Genomic DNA, 12,795 nt, shown 5'->3' with positions numbered 1-12,795 from the left:
TCCAGAGGCTCTGGAAGGCCTTCCCGGACCAGCGCCGGGTGCTCCGCGGCCTCCCCGCGGCCTCCGCTGGTCGCTGGGGGCCTTCCAGACACTCTGGAAGGCCCCCAGCGACCAGCGGAGGCCGCGGGGAGGCCTTCGCTGGCCGGCGCTGGCCCGGGAAGGCCTTCCAGAGGCTCTGGAAGGCCTTCCCGGACCAGCGCCGGGTGCTCCGCGGCCTCCCCGCGGCCTCCGCTGGTCGCTGGGGGCCTTCCAGACACTCTGGAAGGCCCCCAGCGACCAGCGGAGGCCGCGGGGAGGCCTTCGCTGGCCGGCGCTGGCCCGGGAAGGCCTTCCAGAGGCTCTGGAAGGCCTTCCCGGACCAGCGCCGGGTGCTCCGCGGCCTCCCCGCGGCCTCCGCTGGTCGCTGGGGGCCTTCCAGACACTCTGGAAGGCCCCCAGCGACCAGCGGAGGCCGCGGAGAGGCCTCCCCCACCGCTGCCGGCCCCGCGCGCGGGCGGGGAAGGCGGGGAGTGAGGGAGGGAGCGTCCCTGCGCGTGCGCAGGGGCGCTCCCTCCCTCACTCCCCGCCTTCCCCGCCCGCGCCCAGCGGCCCACCGGCTCCTGGGCTGCCTAAACCGGGACCTTTAATGGTCCCGGTATAGGCAGCCCGGGATCCGGGATTGGGTGGCCAGATCCGGGAATGTCCCGGGAGACCGGGACGGTCTGGCCACCCTAGCAATAGAATAAATCAGAGTGCACACAGGCACTTTTAGAGTGTGCACAGGTACTTTTTAAAGGTTAAAAGTCTGCATGTGACTCATAAACCAAAACAGTCTGTAATGAATTCTTTCATCAAGAGTGCACACAGACACCTTATCAAACAAATATTCCACTTCACAGTCATGCACACTCAGACCACTATTGCTTCAATGACGTGTTAGGATAAAGAATAAGTTCATCCACATAAAGCCAGTCCTTGTTAGCCTGTGTCAAAAATTTCGTTACCTGTATCAAGACTGATGGCTTTTAAGTGGAACCCAAAAATCCTGTCATTGCCTCACAAGGTTTTAGCTCATTCTTTGTAAAGATGGAGTGGGTTCATGGAAAGTTTGTTTGAGGTGATTGGTCACGAACTTAACTTCACAAAGCACGAACCATCCAAAATTTGTCGTGGACTTGAGCTCGTTCATACCCATCCCTTCTCAATTTTTCTGTGACTGACCTAAAAATGTCCCTAGCAGTCTAATGGAAAAGACTAGTGTGCAAGCAGAAAACCACCCCTCCTATCAAAAGCAGAACAACAGGTATTCCTGCTAGTTTCATCTCAATTCTTATGCAAAGAAAGAGGCATTATCTGTTCCCCTTAGTGCTCTAGATAGGTTATAGATTAATTTAAACCTATGAAATCAAATGGTGGTGACAGTTCCTAGGAAAAATAAATGTACCTGCATTAGATTTTCATCATTGCATGGCCAATAAGATATACTGATGATGAAGAGGTCAGTTTTTTCCATTGGCAGAGGGCCATAAGGAGAAGAAAAAATGCTTCACCTCCCAGAATTTTAAGAATAACTACTGGCTTCATGACTTAAGAGAATTAAAGGCAACTAAATGAAGCTTCTTGCCTCATGCCATTTCCAAGTTTATTTTGAAACTGAAATTGGGTTCTAAGTGATATTATCAGAGGTCAGTGGGATGAATATAACAGGCTAAAATATCTCTTGCACATTATACATAACAGGCTAAAATATCCCTTCCACCTTCAAGCAAACCGTTCAGTCCTCATCCTATCGTGATCAGTGTAACAACCTTTCTGTAAACAAGAGCCAATGACTGGGAAACCAGTGTTCCCAAAAGAGAAGGATTCTGTCACGTTATTATTAGACATCTGTTTTGCAGCTATCAGTGGAACCGATCAAACATTCCTACTTGTGGCTCTGATAGGAGGCTGCTTACTATGCATTCCCCTCCATGGAGAAAAGTCACAGCTTGCCAATTATATGTCAAACAAATAGTTGTATAATGCAACATGTACTGCATCCCTGGAACCACTTGCTCCTGAGAAGATCTTGTTTCAGGATTCAGCAGTGTTTAAAGATATCAGGAAATCCATGAAGCCAACGCCCAGAAAAGATAAATGGGCAAGTGGGAATATGACATCTTTTAGGAGGTAGGCAATGGGGGTAAAATAGAATACTTTAATATATTTTAAAATAATTAATTATATTTTTACAAAGAATAAAATAATGGGAAAAGATCATGGGTATCTTATCATTTTATGTGCAGAGTAAGTAATGTAGTGTCATACTGCCACTTCTCCAAGCAGTGAGTCATTATATGGGGAAGCATTTAGCCAGATTGGCCTTCTTTGGACAACAGGGTAGTAACTTTTTGCTTTTTAGTGGCTTTTGTTTTATTTGCAACTATACAAATAGAGCATATCTGGAGGCACAGAGGTATTCCTTACTGGGCAGGATATCCATTAGCCAACAACAGATCCCCAAAGGGAGAGACCTCCTACAAGCTAGAGGTTCTTCAGCCAACTCACAGCAGCATTTTTCTGTTTCTTCCTCGTTTTCTAAAACCAACATCATTCTTCCTAGGCACACCTAGGCAGGGGATTGGCACCTCTTCCTAGCCCTGCTGAATACTTGGACAGAGCCATTTCTCATGGCTCACAGCTGGAGCATCTATAATGAGAACCGGAAACAGAAAGAGCAATTAACATGCGTTGATTCAAGTTGTTAAATGTTGTACTGAGGCTCCAGGATAAAATACTGAGAGAAGAAGGCTGACGAAGGTCTGAAACCGTGAAGAATCCCGGGCTGTGGTCCCTTACTCTCTCGGAGACAAGCTGTAATGGAGATTTGTGGACTTCACCCAAGTTGCTGAACATAAGGGAGAACAGCAGGTAGGCAATTGCCTCTGAGGAACTGTACCTTATTATCTTCATACAGCAGACAGTGTGGGGGAGTGAAAAGAACTCTTTTTCCAGCTGCGTTTGTATTATGAGAGTTTGTGAATTTAGTATCAGGAGTGGTTTATAAGTTACTGATGATGACTATTGCTATGCATGTATTTTGATAAATGTAGCTTCCATATACGCTATATTGTGTAAAAGTGTTATTGTTATTCCGGTGTTTTTTTTACTTTATTATTCACTCACATTGGAACCTGTTGATATTTTCCAAATAATTGGCTGATTACTTCAAATCAATATGTGAAATTCATCACCCGCTGCTTCTTGGTCACCATTGCTTCCTTAGAGCTTCCACAATGCAATCATGAGAGCAGAGACGATGGATTAACCCCCCCCCCCCCCAATCTTATATTCTAATAGCAAAGTCAGGCAGGATATATTTGCATACTTAAATCTAGTGACCGGAGCTGTGAATGGTCAAGACAGTTCTTTCTAAAGACACAAAAAGAGTCCTAGGTTTGCAGAAAAATGCAAAATCTCAAAAAAACAAACAAACACGGCATCTTTAAAAAATCCAAAAATGATAACAGGAGCACTTTTAGCTTTATGTTATGGAGTCTCTCAGTGTCTCTCAGTTGCTGTTGCTAGGCAACTGTAGCATTCCAAGCTCAGCTCTGTCAGTAGGAGGCAGGGAGAGGGGGCAAAGCCCTTTCTACCCCTATTTTGGCATTTGAGGGAGAAACCTGGCAGGTCCAAGTCTGAGCGGTGTTGCCAGCTCCAGGTTGAGAATTTCTGGAAATTTTGTGTATTCTGAATAGTGCCTCAGCATGGTATAATGTCACAGAGTCCACCCTCCAAATCAGCCACTTTGTCCAGGGAGACAGATGTCTGGAGTTCAGTTGTAATTCTGGGTGATCTCTGGGTTCCACCTGGAGGTTGGCAACCCTAGGCCTGGCAGCAACCTCTAGGTAACTTGATTCCACCTGACTTGCATTACTCAAGTAGGCCTAGCTGCTTGCTACTGTTCAAAATGGCCACCATGTGAAAGCTAGTGTGAGGTAGCAGCTAGCACTTCAGATTAGGGTCTAAAAGGTTCACATCTCCATCTTACTGTGGAAACTGACTGGGTGATTTTGGATAAGTCACATACTTTCAGACTAACTTACCTAACAAGTTTGATGTGTGGATAAAAAAGAAAATAATGTAAACTGCTTTGGTCCCCACTATGGAGAAAGACGGAATATAAATGAAGTAAATAAAGAATAAATATAGCTGAAGATGGGAGGCAGATAAAAGTTTGGTTGGTGATAGCTGAAAAGAAGAGAATTAAGCAGGGAGAAACCATAATTCCTATAATTTTGTGGGGGAAGCAGCTGGGGGCAGGTGGGATTTGAGGAGGGAAGGTACCACAGAGGAGTTTGATGTCATAGACTCCACTCTCCAAAGCATCCATTTCCTCCAGAGAACTAGGGTTGCCAACCTCCAGGTGGAGACTGGAGATCACCTGGAATTACAGCTTAGGCTTCCTAACCCTCCCGCCCTGGCCCCTGGGGACCCCAGGATTTCCACCCTCTTCCCCCGCTCCCCAAAAAAACGGAAGTGTGGGGGGGGAACGGCGCCGGGGAGCATGGCGAGCCGCCCGATCCTGGAACGGGCGAGGCCGCCGCGCCGCTGCCGCCCCCTCCCCTCCCACTGCAGCTGCTCCTCCGAGATGGGCCCAGGCTGAGCCCATCTCGGAGGAGCAGCCAAGAGGCGGCAGCAGTGCAGGCAAAACCAGCAAGGCAAAACCAGAGAAGAAGAGGGCGGAGGCAGGCCAGGAGCATGGCGAGCCGCGAATCTGGGCCCTTCTAGGACCCGGACTCGCGGCTCGCCACGCCCCCGGCTTGCCTACACCCCCCCCTCCGATTCCACCCCAGAGGCGGAGCGGAGTGGGCGAGGCTGCCGCGCCACTGCCGCCCCCCCCCCCCCCACAGCTGCTCCTCCGAGATGGGCTCAGCCTGAGCCCATCTCGGAGGAGCAGCCACCCGCGAGCGGAGAAGAGGCGGCAGCCGCTCAGCGGCGTCGCTCGCTCCGAGACGGGGCGGCTCGCCACATTCCCCCTAGCTCCACCCCAGTGTCTCCTGGCTCCACCCCCAAAGTCTCCTGGCTCCATCCCCAGATATTTCTGGGATTGGACTTGGCAACCCTATTACAGTTGCTTTCCAGATGACATAGATCAATTCCCCGGAGAAAATGGCTGCTTTGGAGGCTGGACTCTTATGGCATTTTACTCTGCTGAGGTTGCTTCCCTCCCTAAACCTCGGCCTCCCAAGGCTCCACCCCTAAATCTCCAGGGATTTCCTATCTTTGATCTGGCAACCCAAAGGGGAACTGATCTCTGCATCTGAGAGATCTGCTGTGTGATTCCAGGAGTTCTAAAGCCTCCATCCAGAGGTTGGCAACCCTAGAAAGAGAGAAGGGAGCAGGAAAGGGGAGAGCCTATGGGGATTTTCATGAAAGGGAAAGAGGAAATACTGGGAGAGGGGGAAAGTGAGCTGCCTTCCACAAGTCCTTGTGAGTTCCCGCTTGTCACTTTTGAGACTGCACATCAAACAATCCCAAATCTCCATGGTCTAAATCAGGGGTTCCCAGTCTTTTTTGACCCGAGAGCACCTTTGAAATTCTGACATAGTAGGGATGCCAAGTCCAATTCAAGAAATATCTGGGGATTTTGGGGGTGGAGCCAGGAGACATTGGGGTGGAGCTAGGAGCAAGGTTGTGACAACCATAATTGAACTTCAACGGGAGTTCTGGCCATTGCATTTAAAGGGACAGCACACCTTTTAAATGCCTTCCTTTGGAAATAATGAAGGATAGGGGCACCTTCTTTTGGGGCCCATAGAATTGGACCCCCTAGTCCAATTCTTTTGAAAATTGGACGGTGTTTTGAGGAGAAGCACCGGATGCTATGCTGAATATTTGGTGCTTCCATCTCAAAAAATAGCCCCCCCCCCCGAGCCCCATATATCCCCAAATAAATTCTCCATTATATCATAAGAACATAAGAGAAGCCATGTTGGATCAGGCCAATGGCCCATCCAGTCCAACACTCTGCGTCACACAATGGCAACAAATTTTATATATACACACACACTGTGGCTAATAGCCACTGATGGACCTGTGCTCCATATTTTTATCTAAACCCCTCTTGAAGGTGGCTATACTTGTGGCCGCCACCACTTCCTGTGGCAGTGAATTCCACATGTTAATCACCCTTTGGGTGAAGAAGTACTTCCTTTTATCCGTTTTAACCTGTCTACTCAGCAATTTCATCGAATGCCCACGAGTTCTTGTATTGTGAGAAAGGGAGAAAAGTACTTCTTTCTCTACTTTCTCCATCCCATGCATTATTTTGTAAACCTCTATCATGTCACCCCGCAGTCGACGTTTCTCCAAGCTAAAGAGTCCCAAGCGTTTCGACCTTTCTTCATAGGGAAAGTGCTCCAGCCCTTTAATCATTCTAGTTGTCCTTTTCTGGACTTTCTCCAATGCTATAATATCCTTTTTGAGGTGCGGCGACCAGAACTGCACACAGTACTCCAAATGAGACCGCACCATCGATTTATACAGGGGCATTATGATACTGGCTGATTTGTTTTCAATTCCCTTCCTAATAATTCCCAGCATGGCGTTGGCCTTTTTTATTGCAAACGCACACTGTCTTGACATTTTCAGTGAGTTATCTACCACGACCCCAAGATCTCTCTCTTGGTCAGTCTCTGCCAGTTCACACCCCATCAACTTGTATTTGTAGCTGGGATTCTTGGCCCCAATGTGCATTACTTTGCACTTGGCTGCAAGTGCATTACTTTGCACTTGGCCACATATCCTATGGGAATCGGTCTTCATAGGAAATAATGGAGTGCCAAGCAGACATTTCCCTCCCCCCCTCTTTCTGATGATCCTGAAGGGTGTAGAGGGCCTCCAAACTGGAGGATCCCCTCCCCCCACCATGTACACCAGGCTTCTGATGCAAATGTAGCAAATGTAGCATTTAAAGATGTACCATTCAATAAAAAATTCCAGTTCTCAAATGCCTAAATTCATTTAATACGTGTGACTTGCATCAACAGCACCGACACTGTAGCAAAGCAACAGGCAAAACCAGTCTACTTTCCTGTTTCGCTGTAAGCTTTGTCTAAGCCATAGCTTGTTCATTCAATACTAAATTCCTACACTCTCATACAACACTTCACTCTTTCTCTTCCAAGAATCAATTTGCTATGGTGCTGTTGAGTGTTGGAGTGTTTCCATATGAAATTATCCTTGATGAATTTGAGATACAACTTATGGACTGAATTTCTACACCACAAGTCATATGTATTAAATGAATTTTGGCATGAGACATTTGAGAATTCGAATTTTTTACTGAATGGTACATCTTTAAATACTACATTTGCATCAGAAGCCTGGTGCACACAGTGCTTCCTACTTGTTCTCCAGTCCCACGTGGGGATTGGCAACCCTATGACATAGAGTGGTGAGCACAATTACAAAATGGCTCCTGCAGGAGGCAGAGTCAACTACAAAATGGCAGGGAATGAGATTATGTAGAACTCTAATGGTAATTGTTCAATATTTCAGGCAGCAGCTCAGCTTAACAGGAGGCCTTTTAAAATAAACACATTGTTTTAAAATATTTTCATGCGTACACAGAGCTTACCTACAATTATGCAATGAAGATCCTTGTGCTGAGGTAGCAACTTTAAAAAAAAAATCTGCCCAGTCAATCAGATCTCCACCTGGCCCTGCCACCTTTCTAAAAAAACCCACAAACATTTGGTGGGTGCCTTGGGGCCCATAGGTGCAGCACTGGGACCCTTGGACTTCAGCTCTTCAAAACTCGGAAGCCAGCCTCCAGGTGGGAGCTGGGGATCCCATGGAATTACAGTTCACTGGACTACAGAGATCAATTCTCCTGGAGAAAACAGATGCTTTGGAGGGTGGACTCTATTACATTGTACCCCACTGTGGTCTCTGTCCTCCCCAGGCTCCAACCCCAAATCACCAGGAGTTTCCTAGCCAAGATCTGGGAACCCTATCCCCCATCCCCCACCTGTGGCCATGAGGTACCTGCACCCGTCAATCCTGTTCAAAACAGCCAATTCCCCCCTCCTCATTTCTGCCAGGCACATACAGACCCAGGCTTCCTTTCCAATGTTATTGTAGTCTTGATGACTCCTTGGCTCCTCCTTTCTTCAACCACCACCTATTGTTTGCTGTGGTTTCTGCTTTTCAGATGACTACCAACTTTGTCCCACTTCTTGTAGTACATGTTTCACCCCATTCAACCTTAATGACATGTGTTGCAGGCCTTCTCAGGGACTTTTCTCAGAGTACTCTGCACTCTTCCTTCAGTCTCCTTGCTTCTGATCTTCCCTGTCCCTTAGCATTCCTATAGTGGAGCCTCTTCTTGGTCCTCATTTTGTCCTTTGGGTGACATTTCAACCCTAGGCTTGTTGACAACATTCATTTGTTTTGCAGAAGCTGGATTAGAAACTGTTTAGTTGCCTCAGCAATGGAACTTTCCAAATCCAGCCAATCCTTACTAGAGGATTCGCCACCACAAGTGCAAAAATGGTACAGCTTACTTGTGCCAAACAATTTGTCAGCTCACTTGTTCCAGATAACATGTTCGGCCATGAAATAAGACTAGTATCACATTCATAGCCATGTGGTGTTTCCCTCTCTCTGATTTTAGTGAAAAGATCTGAGAATGGAGAACTATAGTGCAGCAGCAAGGAATTCTAGAAAGAGCTACTGTCTACTAACATAGGTGGGAGAAAAGTGTCAATTTCACATAGCTTGCTCATGGACTTCGGAATCCAAATTATTAGATTTTAAAATTCTGTCTATCCTGTTCCAAGTCAAGTGGCTAATCCTTTTATAGCATAAAAACCTGTAAACCAACCGCAATCAAAGGCTCTGGGACAAGCCTACTTGGCCCTTTTATTAAATGGCGCTCCCTTCCAGGGAAGCATTCTTTTGGATTGCCCTTTTGAGAGACAGAGGTTAACAGCAAAGGGTTAAAATCCCTCAGCATTCACACAGAGTATTCTAATGGCAGGCTCTGAGGTAATGTAGTAGTAACTCAGAAATACAAACTTTTCTTTGTATGTTGTTATTCAAATACACACAAACCAAACTTGATCAAATGGTCAAAGTGACTGTCTTTATTGTGCCAGACTGGTGGATCAAAAGTATATACTGTTTGAAAAAAGGGATTATCTTGCTGTTTTAGCAGTCACTTGTCAACTCTATAGACTCTTCCCATCTTCTTTAGCTTGGTGCACTTTGTTAATTTCCTTCTCACTGCCAGATCCAGATTAATTATTATGTTAAGTAAACTACACAATAGTAAGTCAAAATGCATGAGGCTATAAATTTAGCCTACCTAGCTGTTTCTCAGTACTGAAGAGTTCATCCTGTGCTTCATTCTGAACTCCTTAAAAATGATTTGAATTCTAAAAAAGGACTATGTTGTTTCATGACTGGAAAACAAGGATTGTGTTTCCCATTGTAGAATAATTTAGATTAATAGTAGCCCTGTAAGCATATGCTACAGCAAGGGTAGGCAGCATAGCATGGAGATAACTTCCTTCAGTGTTTACACTGTGATTGATGCACATAGAAACCTATGAGAACTATTAATGTTGGTCAGCTTGGGGGTACTTGCACCTTTAAAATCTGAATTTGCATACTATAGTTGGGGTAGTAGAAATACCCTGCATGGAAAATTTTATCTTTCCCATATCATAACTCCCCTACCCAGGGTTTTATTTGCAGAAAAAGCCCAGCAGGAACTCATTTGCATATTAGGCCACACCCCTGACATCACCATTGTTTCATGCAACTTTTTTGTGGAAAACCCCCAGCTGAAACTCATTTACATATTAGGCCACACCCCCTGATGTCAAGCCAGCCAGAACTGTGTTCCTGTGCGTTCCTGCTCAAAAAAAGCCCTGCCCCTACCTCATGAACACCTTTCCCCTTTTTGAAATTTTTATTTTATGAAGAAAGATTCTTTAATAGATAGTTTATTACCTTTTAACAATAAATAACATAGTAATAGGGAATGGTTTGTTAAGGGGGTTGGCACTGTCGGGGGTCACCAAAAGGGGGGAGGGGTGAAGAAAATGTAATGTATGTGTATCAGCTTTTAACAACAAGTGATAATATGCTATTATAATATATTACATTATAATAAATTGTTTTAAGCAAAAAAAAATGAACACCTTTCCCAGAAATCTCAGATTTCGTAAGTATAGCTTGGCTAATGTTCTCTTGTGGATCTTTCCCAACAGATCTTTTCTGTTTTCCAGACTGGGTGATTTGTACAACCACTAGCTTTTGAATTGCATGCATGTATGCATATGTGCATATATGTATGTGGGGGCATACTTGCATCTGACATGACAAGAGTTACCAGATGTCCTCTTTTTGGAGGCCATGTCCCCCTTTTTGGGTTATTTAAAAAAAAGATGACAATGTCCTCTTTTTGGGTTGGAAGGTTAGGAATATTCCTAGTTAGTAGCAATTATCTCATTTTAAATAGTAGGGGTATTTAAAATGAGATTTGTTATAGTGATCACTTGTTTGGATTAGTCAGTCAGGAAATATGTCCTGTTTTTTGTTTTTCAAAATATGGTAACCCTAGACATGACTTTGTGTTGTGTTGAATGTTTCACAGTGTGCCAAGCTCACAGCCTTATCCATATGTCCTGTGCTGTCATAAACTCAGTTTTCGAAGCTTTGCCAAGGAGTATCTCAAAGCAATATGCTACATGGAAGCAGAGATGGTATAAAAGGATAAGGACAGGGAGGTGCAGGTGTTATTGCTGAGGCAAAAGCTGAAAGCCATTCTGTGGATTGTTCAATTTATCCCAACTATTGCTCAGTTCAAATCAATGCATGTTTGTGTAGTCTGAGTCTTATTAAAAAAATCAGTTAAGCTCTGAGGTAATATACCACCCTTCGGTGTGGCTGCTAACCCCCATTTCCAGTTGCTTTGTTTTGTTATAGACAATGCTAAAATCTAGTGGCTGGGTGCAAGCAGCCACTGCAAACTACAGAAAAAGATATAGGATAAATATTGATGGGATCCAAAGAGGCAAAAGCTCTGTAGGTTTTATTGGCGGAAGCAGATTCTAGCCATTAAGACTGGTTTGCCTACAGCACTTCAACAAAACAGCTTTATCTCAGCCAACTCTGTGTCAGGTGGAGAGAAAATTCAGATTCCCTCATCCTATTGGATGAATGGAGTACAGTGCTGTTTATCCCAAGGTGTAAACAAACCTTAAGATTTCAGCTGCACACTCTGGTATGAACTTTTTTCAAAACAAAATGTAGGTGCCATTGTGCTGTAAAGGGCATTAAGTACAAGATATAACAAGAGCACAGTTTCCCAGATTTGATGCCTTCTGGCAATTTGAGTTTTAAATGCCTAACCTGAAACAGATAATGTGAGCAAACAGGGTGACTCACAGTCTAGTACAGAGTGCCCAGGGAGTGGGTAAACAATATCCAACTGGTCTTTTCTGGATTTCAGAGCCTGTACAATGATTTCATTGAGGGTGTTCTATACAGAACGCTTGAGCAACAAACTTGCTAGAACTGGAACTATGCAGTTTGTAAATTAGGCAGTGCATACAATGGCAAGAGAACACTGTACATGCCTTTATTCATTAAAACACCCACACAATTCTTTATATTTGTACAGAGATGCTGTGCAGTTTTAAAGTATGTGTATATAGGTGGCTTTTGGGATTGTAAGCAGTCTACAGAATATCTGTGCAGACCTACGCAAGGGTCAGAATGAAACACATATTCTATGAAACATCTGTATATCCAGATCAAAACTGCTGCATTTGTCTTTGCATTTTCTATGTTCCTAACTTTCTCTCTTATCATTTCAAAGTCCAGAATGAACCTCCTTGATATCAGATGGTGTACTTTTGTTTGGGAAGTCTGTAATTCATCAGAGGAAACTATGAGCAAAAACATTTTTCTTGGTGGAAGTGCTGATAGCCAAAGAGGAATATGCCTTTTAAACTCATCAGTGTTGAGTTTTTTTGCAATGTATTATTTTCTCACATACCTAAATAATGCGGATTGCAATCAGTATTTTATAGAATTTTTTTTAAATGGTAAATCAGTACTTTGTAGTATTCCTAGGGATTAAAATTGCAGATATATATTCCACATTGGAAATTTAAACAAATTTGCTCACAGAATAATATATCCTGTTGAGAACCTATTCACAAATCCACACTCCTTCATGCAGAAATAAGCACACTTATTAACTTGCATAAATAGATCCAACTTCTTTCCTTTCAGTGTTCTTCTCCGTCACTTAACTCACTTTACCATATTCTTCTTCTCTAGGAGGCCATCTTTGCAGGGTTCTTGAAGTTATATCCACATGCAGGATGATCTTATTAAGATCCAACATCTCTTGATTAAGAACATAAGAGACCTGTTGGATTACACCAGTGGTCCATCTAGTCCACCGTCCTGTCTCATACAGAGGCCAACCAGTTACTCTGGAGGGTTGACAACAAGGCACAGAGGCTTAGGCCTTTTCCTGATGTTGTCTCTTGGCAGTGGTATCCAGAAGTATGCTGCTTCTGAATATGGAGGTTCTTTTCAGGCACCATGGATATAGCTAATGCTAGAGCTGTCTGCCATGAGTTTGTCTAATCCATCCATGCCTGTGGCCATCACTACATCCTCTGTGAATTCCACATTGTAATTACTGGTAACAGCATGGAACCTGATTCTCTGTAGATTGTTCCCATACCACTTATGGCATGGAAGAGCCACATGGCTGGATCATGCAAGTGACGCCCCAGTCTGGTT

This window comes from Heteronotia binoei, chromosome 4 (assembly GCF_032191835.1).
Source record: "Heteronotia binoei isolate CCM8104 ecotype False Entrance Well chromosome 4, APGP_CSIRO_Hbin_v1, whole genome shotgun sequence".
NCBI classification, from domain to species: Eukaryota; Metazoa; Chordata; class Lepidosauria; order Squamata; family Gekkonidae; genus Heteronotia; species Heteronotia binoei.
The sequence above is the reverse complement of the archived record's forward strand: the minus strand, read 5'-3'. Positions refer to the sequence as shown.